This window comes from Silurus aristotelis, assembly GCF_946808225.1.
Source record: "Silurus aristotelis genome assembly, chromosome: 12".
In the NCBI taxonomy this organism is placed as follows: domain Eukaryota; kingdom Metazoa; phylum Chordata; class Actinopteri; order Siluriformes; family Siluridae; genus Silurus; species Silurus aristotelis.
Genome location: NC_139585.1, coordinates 1,931,110 through 1,949,581, shown reverse-complemented (window position 1 = coordinate 1,949,581; position 18,472 = coordinate 1,931,110). Strand labels below are relative to the sequence as shown.

The 18,472-nt window shown below is 39.6% G+C and overlaps 1 long non-coding RNA gene across 1 annotated transcript; it reads left to right on the top strand.

Annotated features, from left to right (window-relative positions):
* The first annotated feature begins 17,243 nt into the window (after nucleotides 1-17,243).
* On the top strand, nucleotides 17,244-18,160 carry LOC310735102. The gene is made up of 3 exons (XR_014536221.1): nucleotides 17,244-17,362; nucleotides 17,727-17,819; nucleotides 17,954-18,160. It is a non-coding gene; the product is annotated as an uncharacterized lncRNA (long non-coding RNA).
* Nucleotides 18,161-18,472: the final 312 nt, after the last annotated feature.

Genomic DNA, 18,472 nt, shown 5'->3' with positions numbered 1-18,472 from the left:
ATGTCTGCAGAGCAAAACTGACTGAACGGATCAAAATAACACTTCATTTTCATTATGCATTTTATAAACGACTCGTAAGATCTTTTGAAGCTGTCGGAGTTAAATCCTGGTGCTTTTTTATTCATCTTGTACCTCGATCCGTTTCTCAAACTCCCTATATTCACTATAAAAGTTCCACCACATGCAGAAATCCCCCATGGTGCTCATTGAGGTATTTAGGAAATGTGTACAATCACTGTTTCACTCTGGATGGAACTGGAACTGGATGTTACTATGGTTACTGGTGTTTATTAGCTTCCGACTGCAAATTACTTGTTTAACTCTCTAAACTCACACCTGAAATCCTTCCAGCCAATCACAATCCACTGTTCACACCTGAACTCCTTCCAGCCAATCACAATCCACTATTCACACCTGAACACCTTCCAGCCAATCACAATCCACTATTCACACCTGAATTTCCAGCCAATCACAATCCAGCATTCAATCGGACCAGGGTGTACAGTGGGGGAAATAATTATTTGAATCCCTGCTGTTTTTGTAAATTACAAAGAAATTACCAGTCTAGAATTTTTATAGTAGGTTTATTTGAACAGAGAGAGACAGAATGTAAAAAAAAAAAGAAAAAAGAAACCATTAAAGAAAGATTATAAATGACAGTTTTTCTCGATTGCTAAGACACATTTCTTGAAAGCTGCTCTCCTTTTCTCTAAACTGTGAACACAAAACCCAATTCTCAAGCTACATTCACAAAACCTCAGACTCTTCTTGCAAAACCAAACTTTCACCTCAAAACAGTTGAATCTGAGCTCAAAACTGAACTATGTTGTCAAATCGTGCCCCGAGACAATCAAAATTAAAATCACTACGGAACAGTCACTAAACACTACGTAGAAAAATAGAAAACACAATGCTCAGGACATGAAGCTGGAGAAATAAATGTTTATTTTTCACTGTAGGCGAAATGCATGTTGCAAAACAAAAAAAAACCTGTGCATTTAGCACTTGTACAAAAAGACAAAACAGAAATCTTATGAGTTTGCCACTTGTGTACAGTAAGCCCATGTAAAAATAAAATACAAAAATATACAAATAAGTGCATTACTCAGCCCAGCATCATGTCTCCGTACTGGGTCATGCCACAGGACTTTATCCACATCACAGGCCACATTTTGTCTGGCCAGGCAACGGGGGAAAACCCCTGGCATGCCGTAATTAGGCTTGGCATGCCTCCACACCTATGTCACCACAGGCAAGTGCCCTGGCTTGCAGGAGATGTACCCTGGTGTAAGGTTGGCGTTCATATACCTTCCATCGCCATGAGGAGAAGAATTCCTCAATGGGGTTTAGGAAAGGGGTGTACGGTGGAAGGAAAAGATTGATAAAACCTTGGTTCATATTGAACCACTCTCTAACCTGGAGGGCTCTGTGAAAACTCACATTGTCCCAAACAACAACATAGATGGGATTCTCATCCTGCTGCCCTACAGAGCATCTCGCGTGTGATTGAGGAAAATGAGGAGCTGGTGAGTGTTGTAGGGCTCTACAAAAAGCTCTACAAAAAGAGAACATGTAGTTACAAAAATTATACATGGAATACTAGGTCTACAAACAGTTATGCCAACCCTCCATTACAATACTACAGTACATTGGTACAGTGATGTACTGAAACATATATTTACTTACCGTATACTGTGGTACAATGTGGTATAATGTCAAAAAAAGGTAATTACCTGTTCTCTTCTCTAAATCTTCGGATTATGGTGGACACAGTGATTCTACTGATGTTTGGTTGTACCCTTTGTCCAGCCCCCCTCATGCTCATACCATGGACAAGAACATGGCCAATCACAGTAGTTTTGATTTCATCAGATATTACTGTTCTTTGTCTTCGCTGACCACCTCGACCTCCTCTCACACGAACTCTTCCTCTCAGATTTCTATCCATTGTAGGGTCTCACAAACCAGTGCTCTCTGAACTGGCTTACTGTATATGTTCCCTCACATCATTAGCCACAAGTGTGATCCATTTTGAGTTGTTGTGTTCAAGTGGTGACACTTGTGCTTTAATTGTGTTTGACTTTTGTCACCTGTGCTCACCATAATGCAGCACGGGTGCATCACAATGAAAATATGTTGGCAAGTTGTATCTAAACAGGTGAAAAGTGTTTATGGTTTTGCCAAAAGAGTGATTGATTCAATTAGTGGGTTCAGGCAACTGAGCATTTGGTTCAGACAATAGAGTTTAGTGTTTTAGCAATTGAGAAAAACTGTAATTTGTATTTGATCGATTGAAATTGTAAGGGTCTTCTGGTTTTGCTGTAGTCACTTCCTGTTTCGCGATACTCACTTCCGGTTTGGCTGTGCGCACTTTCTGCCGTTTTTCTCGCACCAGTGTTTGGTGTTTCTCGCACTGAGCTACTCCCTGCCTAAAAACTAGAGACTAGACATGTGCAGCAACTTGCAGTGTTCTTCAGAACCCTTCTGCCTCAGACACTCAGTGTACTGCCAAGCGTGATGGAGCGCTACAGACCTCTCATAACAATCAAACTCATAACCAGGAACAGTACGTCTCATACAATTCTCAATCCCTAGATACAGTATACACAGCATCTCAGGAGTGCACCTCTCACATTTCAGCAACCATTTTAGTATCTTCTCTAGGTACAATACTGTAGAAATTAAACTTAGATATATTTTAGAGTATCAATGTGCAGCATGTAGAGCAGTACAAATTCACTGTCCTCTAAAAATAAGTCAACATACAGACATTATTGTCTAAATAACTGGCAACAAAAGTGAGTACACCCTCAGTGATCGTCGTGTAAACATGCAAAGTCACATGCTCATTCATCATGTTCATGTTTGTGTCTGCTTGACAAAACCATACACATTTGTGTATCTTGTATTAGAGCAGTTAAAATGTGGTGCTTTGAGTCCAATTCTCTCATACTGACCACTGGATGTTCTGCATAAAGAGTCTCTGAGGATTTGAGAATTAGAATTGTCGCTGTCTACAAAGAAACACCCTGAAACTGAGTTACAGTACAGTGGTCTGGATCATACATAGGTTTTCCAAGACGGGTTCCACTCGAGCAGACCTCACAAGGTTCCATCAAAGAAGTCGAGTGTTCATGCTGTGCGTCAGGTGCAAAAGCTGCTTTATAAACACATGAGTGCTGCAACGTTGCTTTAGAGGTTGTAGAAGCTGAAGGTCCACACGTCAGTGCTCAGACCGCACACTGCAAAAAGTAAGAGAGCATGAATTACTGGAACCATGTCCTGTGATCTGATAAGACTAAGTGTGGTGAAACCCTGGTGAGGAGAACCAAGAAAACAGTAAAGCATAGTGGTCTGAGCATCATAGTCTGGGGCTGCATGAGTGAAACTGGTACTGGGGAGTTTTCCAACATAATAACAACCCCAAACCCACCCACCACTGCCTTGTTGAGGAAGCTGAAGGTGAAGGTGATGGAGTGGCCAAGTATGCTTCCAGATTGGAACCCTATTAAGCACCTGTGTGGATCCTCAAGCAGAAAGTGGAGAAGCTCCATGTGTCTAACACAGCTCTGTGATGTAATTATGAAGAAGTGGAAGAGGATCCCAGCAACAACCTGTGCAGCTCTGGTGAATTCCACACCCAGGAGGAGTAAAGCACTGCTGGATAACTATGTGCTCCACACAATATTCACGCTTTGGACACAGTTTTACATGTTCACTGAGGGTGTACTTACTTTTGTTGGCAGTTATTTAGACAGTAATGTATGTTGTTATTTTTAAAGGACAGTAAATCTGTACTGCTACACAAACTGCACACTGATACTCTAAAATATATTCAAGTTTCATTTCTATAGTATTGTCCCTTGAGAAAATACTAAAATAATTGTGAGGTGTACTCACTTTTGTGAGATACTGTATATACACTATAATGCCAAAAGTTTGTGGACACCTGGTCAACCAGTACGTACAGTATGTGCTTTTTGAGCATCACATTCCACATTTAGTTTCAATTTGCACTTCTAATTCCCTCCACTCTTCTGGGAAGATGTTCCACTAGATTTTGTTGTGAGCTTATGGATATATGTGTTTATCAGCCACAAGGGTGTTATGAAAGGCAGGTACTGATGTAGGTGAGGAGGCCTGTGGTGCAGTCAGCGTTCACATTTCTCCCAAAGGTGTTCAGTAGGGATGAGATCAGAACTCTATATCAGGCTACTCAAAATCTTCCTCTCCAAAGCATGTAAACCAGATCTTCATGGAGCTCATTTTTTTGATCAGGGGCATCGGCATGGTTTGGTTTTCAAAGTTCAAGTGAACACAAAATTTTATTACACCGCATCCAAAGACAACACCGCATCCAAAGTACAACCTACTAGAATACCTGTATTATATCACCAGTATAATATCTTTATAATGTTTTGAACAAATCTATCAAATACATTTAAGAAATAAAACACTCATCAAGATGTTTTCTGGCAAAACTGAGACGAGTCTTTGTTTTTTTTGCTCAGCAGCGGTTTTGGTCTTGGAACTCTCCATTTTTGCCGAGTCTTTTTCTTATGGTGGAGTCATGAACACTGACCTTAACTGAGGCAAGTAAGGCTGCAGTTCTTTGGATGTTGTTGTGGGGTCTTTTGTGACCTCTTGGATGAGTCGTCACTGTGCTCTTGGGGTAATTTAGGTCGGCCGGGAAGGTTCTCCACTGTTATGTTCTTGAAATTTGTGAATAATGGCTCTCACTGTGGTTCTCTGGAGTCCCAAAGCTCTAAAAATGTCTTTATAACCTTTTCCAGACTGATGGATCTCAATTACTTTCCCTCTCATTTGTTTCTGAATTTCTTTGGATCTCTGCATGATGTCTAGCGTTTGAGGATCTTTTGGTCTTCTTCACTTTGTCAGGCAGGTTCTATTTAAGAGATTTCTTGATTGTGAACAGATGTGGCAGTAATCAGGCCTGGGTGTGACGAGAGAAATTACACTCAGGTGTGATAAACCACAGTTTTAACAGGGGGGGCAAACACTTTTCGCCCTGTGTGAAAAAGTGTCCCCCCTTAAAACTGAGGTTTATTACACCTAAGTTCATTATGTAGTTTTGATTTTGCCCTCAATAATAAAAACCTTCATTTAAAATCTGCATGTTGTGTTCACTTGTGTAATTTTTTTTTACTAATATTTAAATTAGTTTAATGATCTGAAACTTTAAAGTGTGACAAACATGCAAAAAAAAAAAAAAGCAACAAGGTGGAGCAGGTGGATCTAAGGAGCACCAGGGTAGGACAGATGACCACAGCAAAGGGGCTAGGTCTGAAAATCTCCACAGTGGAACAGATAACCACCAGGATGGTGCTGATAGCACAGGAAACCAGGGTGGATCAGGCTTGTGTGCTGAAGCTCGCTCGAGATCAGACTCGTGAGCTGGAGCTGGCTCGGGATCAGACTCATGGGCTGGGAGTGCTGAAAACACTGGAGTGTCTACCCTAATGACCAGACCTGGTGGTGATTTAGGCGAGTTAAGCTCCATGGCCACTGGAGCTTGGTGTGTTTTGCTCCCCCTAAAAAGTTTTTTTAGGGGCTTTTACACCTTCCTCTGCCTCTCTCACAGTGAAGGTGCACCTCCTTCCCAGTAACCATGATTTTACTGGGTAAAAATATCCTTCAATGCATGTCATTGAATGGTAGCTGATGTGACAAATAAAATTAGAATTTAATCATTTGCAGAACCGGTGAACTCTATAGATGAGTTTCCTTGTCAGATCTGTAGTAGTTCTTGAACTGGGTCCATGGTGTCCTGGAGACTCTTGAAAGCCACCGCATCCAGGGCAGTCTGTGTATTCTGTAACCGGGTTGACTAGGCGTGATGACAGGGTTAAGGATCCAAATGCAGGCTTTATTTAGAGAGTGGCTAAAAGGCAGGGTCAACAACGACAAACGATAATATCCAAGGATAGACAAAAGGGTAATCCAAAAAACAGGCAATGGTTGAGGCCAGCAGCAAAAATCATAAACGAGGTAAACAGTCCGAGGTCAAAAACGTGAACATGGCATGGCAAACACTGGCTGGCATAAGCGCGACAAACAACCTGTTAGTATGTTAATACACAGCAACGTGCATGCATGTGTGCTTGTGCGTGTCCCTTTTGAAGTCCTCCTGCTGGGAACTGGAAGGAGTCTGCAATAGGTTCCCATGCAGGGGCTTCTGGTAACTGCAGTCCTATAGGACACAGTCTGACTGGTCAAGGCGCACTCTGGTGGAGATTGGGATGAACAACAGGGACTGGATATGTGACAATTGGCCAAGTTTTCAGGTCTCTCCAGAGATGTTCTATAAGAGTTCAGGTCATGGCTCTGGGTCACTTCGCAGTGTTGTTCCCTAATCCACTCCTGTATTGTCCTGGCCAAGTTTTTGGGGTTAGTTGTCATGTTGGAAGGTGACCCTTTAGCCCAGACTGAAGTCCTGAGTGTTTTGGAACAGGTTTTTTTTTTAGGAGATATCTGTACTTTGCTCCAGTCACCTTTCCCTCAACCCTGCCCTCCAAATGCATCCAGTGCCCCATAATGACAAGGGTTACAGGGAATGTGTGCAAAGTCCAAATCCCGGCTGAGGAAAGTAAAGATAAAAATATAAAAAGATAAAAATGCTGGATATAAAACCTCCTTCTGCACCTCCTCAGGAACTCACTCAGGAGCTGAAGCCATCACAGGAGACAACGCAGGTCCGAATCGACGCATTTATTTCTTTATCCAGCGTTAAATAATCAGATAAAAATGAAACCACGTTTGGGCTTTGTAAATGTTCTCTTTAATGCATGCGCCTCCTGGCGTGGTTTTAGAACACAGTTATTTATATCAAAGTCTTATTTTACCTTTATTTCTCTTTCTCTATATTTCTAGTCTGATTTTCCAGTGCGTGTGATTTTCCTTGAAAATGTCAGCAGGTAAACTAACGACAATGGAGTCTGTATGTGTAGCTGATATCTGTTGTTACACCAGATTATTATTATTTTTTATTAATATTATTTTAGTAATTAACTCTCTGTTTTTTTCATTGTGAAACACATGGCTGATGTCACACAGTCCAGAGTGGATTAAAGCTTTATTGAGAGTGGAACTCATTTAAATAGTTAAATGTGGCATCATTGCAAATGTTGTTCTGTCTAATAGTTAATCGAAGTTAGTTAAAAACATTTAAAGATGTTAATAAAAGTTTTGTTACAAATATTTTTCCGTTATAAAATAGCGGTGTCACGCTATAAAACAGGTGCTGCTGGCGAATGCTGCTGCAAAATGTTTACACCAAGTTCATCATTTTCTCGCATTTACACAACATCATATTCAAATAAATCATGAACAGTGTGTTTCTTTATCGATTACCTGATATATTGACATCATGTGTTCTGTGGTTAACAGGCAAGGCGGCGGGAGGAGCGCTAATATTGCTAATGTGTTTTGTCCATGTGTTTTGTTACCCAGGTATTCAGTTGTTTTAAATTTGTTTATTTTGTATTTCAAAAAATTACATTTTGTGTCTTTTATACTGTTTTATGTCTAGCATTAGAACTTAAGTCAAAGCTCTTTTAGCAGCACCATTACAGTGGAGAAACAAGGTGGGAGGAGCACTAGCATTCATGTGCACTAGTATCATATATATATATATATATATATATATATATATATATATATATATATATATATATATATATATATATATATATATATTATACTGTATATATAATAAAATTTAAGGGTATATATTATACATTTTATATATATACCCAATATTTCTAATTAAATTGTGGTGGTATGAAATTGTTTACTCTCTGAATCTGAAGCATTGTATTATCATTATATTATCATTCTAACCACATCATCGCTGTCAATCAGAGACTCACAGAAACATATTCATTCATAACATCAGCAAACTGTTCATGTAATTGTTGCCAAAGGTGCTTCAACTAAATACTGACTAAAGGGTCTCAGTACATGTGATATTTCATTTTTGTTTATTTTTATTGTAAAAATGTACAGTCATTTCTAAAATTCAGTTTTATCGTATTATTTTGTTATATGTATTAGGGGATCTGAATACTTTCTGCACGCACTGTATGCATTTAAATCTATTCTGAATACTACTTCTTCTCTGAAAAGTGTTCTGTTTTCTGCAGCACAGAGCACGCTAGAACTGATTGATAACATTGACAGACCTGGCAAGACATATTCTAAAGGAGTGTACACTGGCACATACACATATGCTAATGGTTTCGAAGATAAGCCAGGAAAGCGCATCCCTAAAGCTGGAGCTGTTGCTGAGGCTGGTATAGGACGAGCTGGAGCAGCGTGGAGCATCTTCTCAGCTGAAGCTAGAGGTCCAAATGCTGCTGCTTCTGCTAAGGCTAAAGGTCTGGAAGTAGGAGCCATGGCTCAAGCTGAGCTTGGAAGTGTTTCGGCTGAAGCTGGTCCAGTTGAAGCGAAGCTGGGTCTGGGGGTCGACACTGGTGTCTCACTTAGTCTCACTAAATTAGAGCTTAAGATTCTTGGCACCGGTTTTACACTCGGTAATATCGTTGAAGTTTCTATTTTTGGAAGTAAACTAACATTGAAATTGTTTTGATTTTTCTTCACAATAATCGCCTGGATAAGATTTCCTCAGACTATAATTTCTCTAACTAGACTTATAAACATCACATTTCTGAAATGAACATAATAAATTCAACACAAATTTATAGCTTAAGCTCTGCTTGTGTTTAATGGAAAGTGTTCAATAAAGGCATGAATGTCTTAAAACTACAAATGATTACACACACAAACACACACACACACACACACACACACACACACACACACACACACACACACACACACACTGTTACAACCCTTTGGTTGATTTATTTCTCTGTGCAAGAGTCGTGTGTGTAATACACTTTCAAAAGCCACGTCATCAGTTCCTCACGTTTTGGAGTTCCTCACCTTTTAAACATTCAGTTTGGCTCTGTAAATAAGAATCTGATGCCATTTCTTTTTTTCCCTTTCTTTTGGTAATTATGGTAAGCACATTGTATTTTTATTTTCTTTCTTTTGGTTATGGTTCTTCAATGGTTTGTTATTTTGGTTATTTGTGGTAACAAAACACACATAGAACAAACACCACAAGAGTTTCAGGAAGTTTATTTTCATCTCACAGAAGTTCAGAACATAATGAACGTAACGATTGTGTGATGTAATGATTCCAGACAAAAGCACTCTGTTCACTCAGTATCCACGACAGGAAAACAAAACACTCACAACCGCATGACCGCTACGTGTACATGAGCCTAAAATCAACACTGTTTTTAGTTCATTTAGACTGAAATGTTCCTTATTTAAAGCACCTGTCAAAAGTGTGGAAAGAGTCTTTTAGGGTTTTTGAGAGACTAGTGAAGAACATCTTTGGTGAGTTTTACAGGAATGAATGTTGACATACTTTTGAGAGTGTGTGAAGCTTTTCTTTATGTTAAGCGAGAACTTTTTCACTGAAAATAAAGTGGAACATCTGGACATTTAAAGATTTGTTTGGTCAAAGGAAATCTCCAGACTGTTACAATATCGAGTTTGTTGCATAGAAACAGAAGGACCATACATGTGTCTCTTAAACACCATAAAACACCACACACTTTTCACAGACTCCATATATACAAATATAGAATTTGGACAAAAATATGTAAGTGAATGTAAACTTTTCTCCCAAAAACCTGATTTAAGCCCAACATGAGTCACTATATATATTTTTTCCCAAAGGCATCATTATTTAAACTGTAATGGGGAAAAAATATATCACCAAACACATTCTATTCTATTCTATTCTATTCTATTCTATTCTATTCTATTCTATTCTATTCTATTCTTCACATGCATAAAAAATATTGCTGTGTGTGTATTAGAATGTGTAAACATGTGTGTGTGTGTTTAAGAGTCGTACTCCTGCCTAATGTACTTAGCTATAGTGCTCACCTGGATGTTTGTTGTTCTCTTATAGATGGTTCAACAAAACACACACACACATTTATATATATATATATATATATATATATATATATATATATATATATATATATATATATATATATATATATATATATATATATATTCACACACACACACACACACACACACACACACACACACACGTGTAAGTATGATCAACATTTATGTGTGTGTGTGTGTGTGTGTGTGTGTGTGTGTGTGTGTGTGTGTGTGGGGTACACACTCACCTATCTTACAGTCTCTGTAGTATTTCTCTATTGGATAGTCCCTGGTGAAGCCGACGCCCCCCATCCACTCAATACACTTCGATGTGGTTAATGTTGCCACCTGCACACTCACACACTCACACACACACACACACACACACACACACACACACACACTCTGTCACTTTCAATCCTTCTGGTTCTCTTTCCTTCTTTCTTTCACTCGTCTTTTTTCCCTTATTTCTTTCCTCTTTCCCATGTTTTTTTCTTGTTTTTCTTTCTGTATCCATCTTTCATTCTCATTTTCTCCCCTTTTTGTCCCTCATTTTCTCCCTTGTCTTTTCTTTTTAATCTTTCGTTTGCCCTCTTTAAGTCTCAGTCTCTCCTCTTGCTTCCTTTCTTCATTTTTTTCTGTCTATTCTTATTCTTCCTGTTATTTTCCCTTTTCTTTTCACTCTCTCCATTCCAATTATTCTGTCTTTCCTCCAAAAAAGAAAATAGGGCAAGAATATTTCCCTCACTTTCTTCCTTTCCTCTCTTCTACGATTTCTCTCCCCTTCCTTTCTCTCTCCCCTCTTTACTGCACTCTTTTCCTCATTTTCTATCTAACTTTTTCTCAGTTCTCCTCCTCTCTTCTCCCTCATAGCTCATTCCTCTATTTTTTATTTTCCTGTCAATTTCATACTTTTTTCCTACTTCCTCTATTTCTCTTTATTCTTTCCCCCACCCCTTTATAAATTCTTCTCTTTATCATATTTTCTTCATGTGGGAGAATGAGTAAGATAACATGAGCGAATGAATGACTGACTAAACCAATGAGTGAAGGAGTCTGTGTGTCAATAAGCGAGTGAGTAAATGTGTAAACGAGTGATTGAGTGAGGGAGTGAATGAATGAGTAAATAAGTAAGTAAATGAATGAGGGAGTGAGAAATCTGATGCTGCATGGCCTGAAAACACACCTTATTATTATATACACTCACACACATTTACAGCCAATCTTCATCATCAAAGAGTGTGTGTGTGTGTGTGTGTGTGTGTGTGTGTGTGTGTGTGTGTGTGTGTGTGTGTGTGTGTGTGTGTGTGTGTGTGACCTGAAAATCAAAGATGCGTTTTCCAAACTCTTTTTTTTTTATTCCATATTTTAAATCTATTTTAGGTTCACGGTAAAAGACTGGTAATCCAGAGATATCCAATGTGTGTGTGTCCATTGAAAACAAAGTTCTGTCCAGTCCCAGTCCTCCCACCATGTGCAAAAGATTTCACCGGCTGCTGTCCTCCAAACCAGGTTCCTGGGCCCAGTTAGGAGTTCAGCTGAACCAGCTTCATGCCCCCCTTCCTCCTTGGGCAGATTAAGGGACACTCTGCGGAATCCAGTGCAGACCATCCCAGAAAAAGTCCACAAGCAGGGCCTGGATGTTTGATAGCAGGTTTGGCGGCAGATCCACACACGCCAGCTTGTGCCAGATAGACGAAGCTCAGTGACGCATTTAAAGCTGAGCAGACCAGCGCCCCCTGTGCTGTAGTGTCCAGCAGGTCATTCATTTTAGCTTTTTTGCTTTTGAGGGCTTTAATATGCCCTCGATTTCCTGTGGCCTCCAAACGCTGGAGTTCCACTGTCTCTATCTCCAGAGCTTTCAGAGATTTGGCAGTGTCTCTTGTGACATTAAGAGTGTACTGTTGACAGAAAATTTTTATTTGTGCTTTTGTCACATCCCACCACTGCTGTAGGGAATTAAAAGCTGCCTTTTCACGTTTAAAACAATTCCATAAAAAAATTAAAGACACTCTAAAATTAGTATCTTCTAAATTTGCGGTGTTAAAATGCCAGTAGCTGCTCTTAGATTTAACATTCTTTTAACTGATGGTGCACTGAACCATGCAGTGGTCATAGATGCCTATTTGAAAAGAAAAAAAAAAAACATTAGTTGATGCTTAAAACAATAAAAGTGATCTATCTTTTAGATAGGTTTAAATGGACATACATGTGAAACATAAAACAATGAAATAAAATGGCAATGACACAATAAAACAGTATAATGTGAAAAATAGTTTTCCCCTTCTTTCCTCTTAATAGGTCTCAGCCTATGGAACAAATGTATGTGTGTGTAGGGAAAATAGTCCTTGAAATCTAAATAATTGCAAAAGTCTTGGAATGATGGGTGCAATTGCTTGAGGTGTTTAATAGTGCAACATTCAGCTAATTAGTAAAGAAATACCGACACAGCTGGATGAATTCCACTTGTGAGAGCAGATAAGGCACGGATCAATTGATGAATCAAGAATTCTCTTCTCTTTCGTCTCTCTTTAGGGTTCTCAAACTGGGAGGCTCGCCATCTCAGGATCACAGCTTTTCTAGCTCTCATAAAAACCCTGACCTTTTCATACGAACAGCACCATGAACATCGTAAACAATTAATGTCTTTTAAACTCAACATGTCAGAAATATATTAACTAAACTAGGTAAAAAATACTATTTTAACTTAATACACATGAGCAATCATTTACATAAATGATAATCCATTGAAAAGCATTTAAGCTCTTCAGAAATGCAATGCACACAGACACAATATATCACACATTCCAACCAGGCAAAGTGTTGTATACCAACAATAAATGGATATAAACTCACAAAAAAACACTTTTAAACATGAATAAACTTAATCACTCCTTTTAGAATTAAACATATTATTTTGAAACTCCAGGGGTCCAGGGACCAACAACTCCAGGGGTCCAGAATCCAGGGGTCAACACAATTAATCACCTCGCGTACTACTGGATCCACAATCGACTATCATCCACTTCAATATCATCAATCATCGCATTAAAATAACCCAAATAAGTTTTATGCAAGATTTATAACATTATACAACATTATTTATGCATATTAAACAAGGATTATGGTTATTTTTGCCTTTTAATCCTCTTTGAAAAACACTCGCGATCTGCGAAGCACGTGCTCTCCGTGCGATTACTTCGTCTCACCTCTGTGACGTCATCACCGCGCCCATCATAATAATAGCATTTTTATTTATTTATTTATTTTAACTATTTATTTTAACTATTATAACTTTTACAAAACATTATATTACTTTTGTTAGTGTTTTAGGTGAAAGTATACTTATTGCAAATTAAATGTTTTTCTTCTCATCAGCTCAATTCTGACCCGTGTTACATGTGTTTCTGTTGGTAAATGATGTTAATGGCATTTTTGACTTCTGCGATTAAAAAAGAATAGTCTGAGCCAGAGTAACCTTCGCTAGATGTGTCCAGTTCTTAGAGGACACATCTGATGACAGTTTCTCGAAGCACTCTTCTTGCTTTTGATCAAGATACAAATGAAGCATTTTCACATCCTCAGTTAAAAAAAAAGAACAAGTGGAGCATTCCACTTAACTTCTCTCTGTGTTCTGAGTGCATGTGATGATATCAGTTCACTCTTTTTTGCTGCATACATGTCTGAAAGGTTGTTAGCTTTGTTTGCTCTTTCACTGTTGCCATCCATCATTGCTTTAAATGAAACCAAATAAGCAATCTTCTGTAAGCTGTAACCCAGTTTTAATGCAAGTGATGGTTGTTGGAATGTGCACTTTTGTTCATCATAACCACAAGCTTTTTTGACAGCAGTGATAACATGCATGAAACTGAGCTTGACTGATCAGGTTTAACTTGAGTGTGTTCCACATCTCCAACATTGCAGTGACCAGTGCTAGGACTAAGTGAAGGACATATTTTTCTCACTGTCCTGGCGTTCCTTTTAGAAACTGAAATTGTAAGACTGCAGTCACATTCATCCAAGCTTCTATCTGAAGATTCTGGTACATACTCCTCTTCACTGCCTTCCATACTACTAATGGAGAAGCCCTCATCACCCCTGCTTACATCATCAAGCTATAAAATACAATATAACAAATATTAACGCTGACAATACTAATGCATTCTTTAGATATTTCTTGCTGGCACATCAGATCCTCCTGTGGGCTGAGGGGAAGCTGCTCTCCTTGAGGGCAGTGTATATGCCAGGCCACTTAAATGAGGCTGCAGATGCCCTCTCGGGACAAGGGCCGAGGCACCCAGGAGTGCTGGAGCAAATTTGGGAGAGATTTTATAGAGCCCAGGTGGACCTGCTTGCAACTCAAAGACATCGCACTATCCCCTCTGGTTCTTTATAACACCCCCAGCCCCTCTAGGACTGGATGCCATGGTACAGGCATCCATCCCTTTTGCGATGCTCCCCGGAGTTCTGGAGTTCATGGTTTGTGGTAGCCCTTTTTGAAAACCCTTTCTGGGAGATTCCTCTCAGGAGGGATCTTCTTTCTCAGGCAGGGGGCACAGTATTTCACCCCCACCCAGAGCTGTAGAGGCTGTGGCTGTGGCCCCTGACGGTGGTAGAGCTTTCCTATATTTCACTAGCCAATGAGACGATGTTTCAGTAATGTCTTTTATGTTATTATTTTCTTTGTGGCTGTACATTATGTTTGTGTCTAATGTTCAGCATTCATCTCAACCCTTGTCATGTTGCAGTTTGGAGGAGGATCTCAGCAACAACCAGCGTCTGCATCCACAACTCCTTTTTGTTGGAGGTTGGAAAAGAAAGATTGACTACATAACCTTGTATAAGCATCTCATCTTATGCCAGGCAAACCACTACCTTGGGGTTTTGATGAACATTTTAAGGCACATGTTGTGTTTAATTTGGCTTTATGTATCATCAAAATGTTAGAGATAAAAGTTTATAAGTCATTTAATATCCAAAGTTCATACAGTGTTGTGGATGAAGACTTAAATATAATATCATGTTTTGTGCTGTTTTAATTGAACTTCTAATTGCACTGCAATGGAGGATAAAAAAAAAAACAAAGTTGATAAATTATTTTGTGTGCAGGAGTTTTAACAGTTTAACAGTTTTGTAGATCTTTTGACACTGTACAGAGTGAAAGTTATCACACTGAGCACTGGGGGCCCTCAAGGCTGTGTGCTCAGCCCACTGCTGTTCACTCTGCTAAATCTCGACTGTGTACCAATGCACAGAGCAACTATTCTCCACTGATCATCGATGAATCCTCTGTGGAGATCGTCCAGAGCAACAAATATCTTGGTGTACATCTGGTGGAGAACTTCACCTGGTCACTTAACACCAGCTCGATCACCAAGAAAGTCCAGCAGCACCTCTACTTTCTGAGAAGGCTGAGGAAAGTTTATAACCCTCCCCATCCTGACCATGTTCTACAGAGGGACCACTGAGAGCATCTTGAGCAGCTGCATCACTGCCTGGTTTGGGAACTGCACAGTCTCAGATCGCAAGACCCTACAGAGGATAGTAAGTGCCGCTGAGAAGATCATCAGAGTCTTTCTCCCCTCCATCACGGACATTTATACCACACGCTTCATCCGCAAAGCCAAAAGCATTGTGGACGACCCCACACACCCCTCACACACACTCTTCACACTCCTGCCATCAGAAAAGGGGTTTCGAAGCATTCAGGCCGTCACATCCAGACAGTGCAACAGCTTTTTCCCCGCAAGCCATCAGGCTTCTCAATACACAGAACTAAACTGAAACTTAAACACACACTCACTCACTCACTCAACTGTGTGTCACTGTTCAGGTTGTACAGTTCAGTGACACACAGTTCAGTGACACACACTCAACCTGAACTCAACCCACACTCATTACTCATCTAAATCCATTCCACCAACATTTATTATTTATATTATAATGTTAACATGCTGTTTTTGCACCGCTTTGTTTGTTTACATGAATTGTTTACAGTACTCTTTTGCACATTAGTGTATATTCAGAGTGTACAATACCTTACTGTTCGGCGCTATTTTGTGTTATGCGTATTTGTCCCACATTGTTTTGTCTTGTCTGTCGGCACTGGTTTTTGTCTGCACTATGTGGCGAGGACACTTTTTCCTTGCTCTGTGTTCTGTTATGTAGCTTTATGTTGTGTGTTGTACCTCTATGTTGTTTAATGTAGCACCAGGGTTCTGGAGAAACGTTGTCTAATTTTACTGTGTACTGCATCAGCTATATATGGTAGAAATGACAATAAAAGCTTCTTGACTCTTAAATTGACCACAATCAACCCGAGAACATACTCATGACATGTCAGAGATGGTCTGAAATCAAATAAAAAATACTTCCTTCATTTTATTCACATTGAGCATCGTTGATTACAATAAACTTCAGAAACTTCCTCAAATCTGGACCTTTCCCTAATTACCATTAACTAAATATTCTTCCTTAATACATCATTTAGGGGTTTACCTGGTTGTTCTGTTTACCTTTATCTTTGGCCCTGTCATGGTTGCGGAGTGACGAAGCAAAACCGGAGTTGTGAAATAGCTGGTTCTTTTAATGAACAGAATGAACAGAAACAAACGTAAAACAAACCAAAACATGGAACGAAACAAAAAAGAGGTCTTCGTGAAGGAAGATCTGAGCGGTCTCGGGAGAAAGTGAGATCGCGGGGTATCCACTGAAACGTAGAACATAACTAGTGCAGTCATATGTGTTCTCCCACGTAAGTAAGTTCAACTGATGGTGAGTGAGTGAAGGCTAGGGGTTTAAGTAGGGCTGCTGGTTAATGAGCCGCAGGTGCCGGTGCTTAGTATGATGGGGACAGGCTACGTGTGTGTGCGGAGCCGTGGGACGACGAGGCAGGCTGTTCCCTGACATCAAAACCCTGACATGAACCCAGTGAATCCGGTACCGAGGATGGAGGTCGAGCTGGTAGGACCAGGAACGGCCCGATGAACCGGGGGTTTAGTTTTGTACATGGGAGGCGGAGCCGCAGGTTCTCCGTGGAAAGCCATACCTGGTCCCCTGCCCGGTAGGACGGTAGAGACCAAAGTTCAAAAACACATGGTGAAAGAGGGCCTCGGCGGTCTCCAGAGCAGTCGGCGGGCCAGGGAGGGGTATGAGACTGCTGTATTATCTGATAATGAGCTGCGACCGGACACGCCCCCCCGCTATTCACAGGTAAAACAGTTCACACGTTGAGTCACACTACCCCTGGACAGTGGCATAAAACAATGCCAGAGAATTTACCTTTTCATCTGAAGAAGACTGCGATTCCGATGAGGATCGTTTGCATTTTGAAGAGCGAGGACTTTCCAGCAAGTTGCTACGATGAGTAAGTTATTAAGTCTTACATTCTGATCATATAAAACTAATATTGTTTGTAAACATCTCTGCCTAGCTTTTGTCAGCATTGCCTTTTAATGTTACAACAGAAATCCGCCAATATCTGCTCATTTATAACATTAACTGTTTGTAATTGTATGCCCTAAATATTGTTGATGTTATATAAAGTTATATTTTAGCCTCAGTTCAGTTTTGGTTGGTGTCACTGATCATCCTAAAAGGCTGTTATGTAGTGTTAGCTAGCAGATATGTTCCGGAATGCTTAGGTGTAAATGCTATATGTACAATGCATGCTAACAAATATATATTGTTCAAGTTCATCATCCTATAATATACTGTTTGGTAATTTTTAGGAATGTGGCTGCATCACCCCTGCCTTCACTGGAAACTCACACCAGGCCATGCGGACGTCGCTCCATTTTGAGTTCGACCGAGAATCATCCTGAGTAAGTACATATTTTATATTTTCTTAAATTATATTTAGTTTGAATCATTATTGCATTGTATGACATATGCAAACAACTTTATCAATGATACAATTAGTGATGTTCATGTGTCTGTGTGTGTGTTTCATAAACAGATGTGATCAAGCACCTGCACAAAGACATTTCCAGGCACTGCACTTGTAACTGCATACAACCAGCACATGGGGGGCGTTGACCTGTCTGATCAACTGTTACAATACTACACAGCACAGCACAAAACAATGAAGTGGTACCGAAAGATTTTTCTACACTTCTTGGACATCGCTGCCACCGACAGTTTCATTGTGCATAAAGAACTGTATGGTAACGTGTCCCATAAATAATTTTTGAAACAACTTCTTGCCGAGCTTTGTAGCGTCACAGAAAGTAGTGCCAAAACGGACCAACTCTGAGGGTTAAGTTTCCATGCCATGCATGATTTCACATTAGAAGCTCTGTTCTCAAAAAGTCTTGTAAAAACATGTTTACTATAGTGTTTTGTGGCCTTATTTCAGTGTTTTTTTTTTTTTTTTTAAACCATGCATAAACCTTATTTTGTCAAAAATACAAACACACATAAGTTGTTTACATATTATGGTAGCCAAGTTTGTGCTGAATACAGTGTAATAAGTCTT